The sequence below is a fragment of the Varanus komodoensis genome, unplaced genomic scaffold (genome assembly GCF_004798865.1).
Source record: "Varanus komodoensis strain SLA01 unplaced genomic scaffold, ASM479886v1 scaffold826, whole genome shotgun sequence".
Lineage (NCBI taxonomy): Eukaryota > Metazoa > Chordata > Lepidosauria > Squamata > Varanidae > Varanus > Varanus komodoensis.
In genome coordinates this window covers 14405-17715 of record NW_025336516.1, presented here as the reverse complement: position 1 = coordinate 17715, position 3311 = coordinate 14405, and the positions used below count along the sequence as shown (strand labels likewise).

Below are 3311 nucleotides of genomic sequence, written 5' to 3'. Positions count from 1 at the left end.
GTTGGTTGCCATGGGAAATGCCCAGCTGAGGAGGACACTTCAACACTTAGACCAATTGGAAGAGAGAAGGAGAGAGAAAAGTTTGTCCAGCCCCCCTAGAGAAGGACGTGTTAGGAGATTAAGATCCACATGACGAATCATGGAGAGGTCAGAAAGGAGGAGGAACTGTGTTGCTCAGAGCTCTCTGTGGTAGCTCCTACACTATCTGTCATAAACATAACTCTTGTAGTGGTTAGTAATAAAAGTCTTCAGTTTTATTGCCTGCACCTGTTTGAGTAATTGGAGACATGAGTTACAACTTCATGAAAATCTACCAGTGTAGAACCTGCATCCAGACTTTTGTGATGGACTCATATATAGCAATGGATCCTTGGTTGCCCTTCCTGATAATCTTTGCAGAGGCACGTATTATATGCAGAGGGTTTGGCAGAGGGCAGTGGGGGAATTTCCATCCAGAACCGATCCAGTTCAAAGACAACAGAAAGAACGTAGTTTCAAAGAATATCTAATGCATTCTTTCCAATACAAGAAAGGAATAACCATGTCCAGATAAGGTCTCTACTTAGTTCTTCTTCCTAGGTGCACTCTCTTGTTCAATTCTGGCCTCAGCAACATGATATAGCATTTGGGGAAAAAGATGCAAACCAGAAGCCCAGCATTGGAGGTCACGATGGAGAAAATCTCCACAGCCACCATGTACTTTCCTTTTGTGCTCAAGTAGGAAGGCACAAAGGACAGCCAGACACTGCAAAATGCCAGCATGCTGAAGGTGATGAACTTGGCTTCATTGAATGTATCTGGTAAACGTCTGGCTAGGAAAGCCACCGTGAAGCTGACAAGAGCCAGGAAGCCTAAAAAGCCCAGGACACAAGAAAACATGGCGACTGACCCTTCATTACATTCCAGGACTATTTGACTTTCCATTGCATCCATATTCCAATCTGGAAATGGGGGAGAAGTTGCCAACCACACAGTGCAGATGCAGGCTTGAATAAAGAAACCAGAGAAAACTAGGAATGCTGCCAGTTTCTGGCCTACCCATTTCCTCACTCTGGACCCAGGCATGGTGGCCATGAAGGCGAGCACCACAATGATGGTCTTTGCTAAAATACAGGACACAGCCACTGAGAATGTGAGCCCAAAAGCACTTCGTCGAAGAAGGCAAGACAACTTGTCAGGTTTGCCAATGAATAGCAGAGCAACAAGGAAGCAGAGCTGAATGAAAACAAGGAGAGTGTAGGTGAGCTTCTGGTTGTTGGCTTTGACCAGGGGAGTGTCATTGTGCTTAATGAAGAGGCCCACAACCAGCACGGTGAGGAAAGTAAAGGCAAAGGCACAAATGGCCAAAGTGGTCCCCAAAGGTTCTTCATATGTCAGGAATGTGATGGATTTTGGAAGACATGAATCCTTTCTAGGGTTCGGATACTGATCTTCTGGACATTGAATACAGTCATCGATATCTACAAAAGAAAAGATGGGGTTATTTAATTCTTGCAAGTTGATCAGGAGCACTGTAAGATGTTTCAGTTGCAGGAACAGTCCTATTGATGAGGGATACCAGAATGATGGACACTTCTCTTGCATGGCACCCACCCCCATATACACACAGAAACACCCTTGCCTATGTTGCATGGTCTCATTTTCCTCTTCCTGTTTTTCCTACAGTATGTTGCATGGAAGAGCACCCACATCTCAGTACACATGTCAGAACCTATTAGCTCATCATGTTTAGGCTTCTTCGCAAAAGTCACAATTAGATGTTTATTTAATACACCTGTTTAAATGCACGCCAAGGAATTTCTGCAAAAGTCCTAACAAATAGAAGCATCCAATTTAATCAAACCAATAAAAATAAAACTCCTACCTACACAGTCTGAGATCTTTCCTTCCGGACATGCATGACAATCATAACAGCAGAAGGGTTGCCCTTCTTTTGTCTTTTTGCTAAATCCTGGAGGGCAATGGACATTGCAAAGAGAAATCGGTTGAGTCTGTTCAAAAATGAAGGAGAAGCATGATATGTTATGTCATCTGCTGCTAGAGCAGCCAATACCTTTTAAGTGAACATAGCCCAAAGGTTTTTCCATCCCTAGGAGCTCGTATTGCCAAACTTATTGTAACATTGTAAGTCACTTTGCTTCTCCTCTTTCCGCTAGAAAATAGTATTAAGTGTTGGCGATCTGCATTCCATTTTGTGCTAGCACTAGGGACCAGNCCTCTTTCCTCTAGAAAATAGTATTAAGTGAAAAAGGAAAGTGTTGGTGATCTGCATTCCATTTTTTGCTAGCACTTGGGACCAGATAGGATGTATGGGTTCCAGATATGTTTTGCAGGCCCCCAAGTTGTCTAGGACAGCGCTGCAAATCTTGTTGCATTTGATTACATATTCCTTTCAACTTTTCCTAAGATATTCTTACTGACTAAAACAAGAGATGATGCAGTCAATCATCCGTTTCTCCACATTTTTATTTCTGCTAAACTACGCTTTTCCAATTATTGACATTCTTGCCTAAGTTTTCAGTTTAATTGATCCACTGTGGGATATGTTTTGCAGACACTTCATAATCCAAATCTGTATTAACTTTGGTTTACATTTCTCAAGAGTATTTTTGTGTGCCATCTAGACTAATACAAGAAATTTCTTAATGAGATTGCAATGTTTTCATAAATATGTGAATGTTTGCGTTCATTTTTATCTAAAATATTCATTTTGTTGGACTGTTGATCAGAGGAAACCCCTAGAACATTTCAAGGGTATGTGAATTTTAGAGAATTTGTAAGAGGAGGGGAGGAGAGGGGAGGGGAGTTCCCCAATAGAAAAAGCTTGAGAACAGATTATAAGGAAAGTAGGCAGAAACCTGCCGTACCTTTTCCTTAGTTCACCATACATGCCTTCATTTGTCTTTTGATACAATTCACTGCATTTGAAATGCTGTTCTTTGTTTATTTTCCTTTTTTAACTACCCTGTGTCAACTGACATGAAAAACAATCCACTATCTGCACTGGTACATACAGCTCATTGCCTGCATGCATCTGACACTGCAGCAACCAGCCAAAATAAATGACCATTTTCAAGCAGATGAAATGAGCCTGAAACCCATAGAACTGAAATATGCAGCACTAATTGGGGAGAACACAGAGCTATGATAGGGTCTGAACAGTGAACTGTATATACATGGTTTGAAGATACCTCCGGATGTGTGAAAGGATCCTACCTGATTAAATCTGCTGGGCCAAACAATGGCATCCTTGCCAATGGTGAACACTCGGTCCTCAGCAGCAGCTGTGCGGTCCACATTTCCAATTTTAC

At 41.9% G+C, this 3311-nt stretch overlaps 1 pseudogene; it reads right to left on the bottom strand.

Moving 5' to 3' along the window:
• Positions 1-250: 250 nt before the first annotated feature.
• The window catches only part of LOC123036813, a 7355-nt pseudogene continuing 4294 nt past the window's right edge, over positions 251-3311 (bottom strand).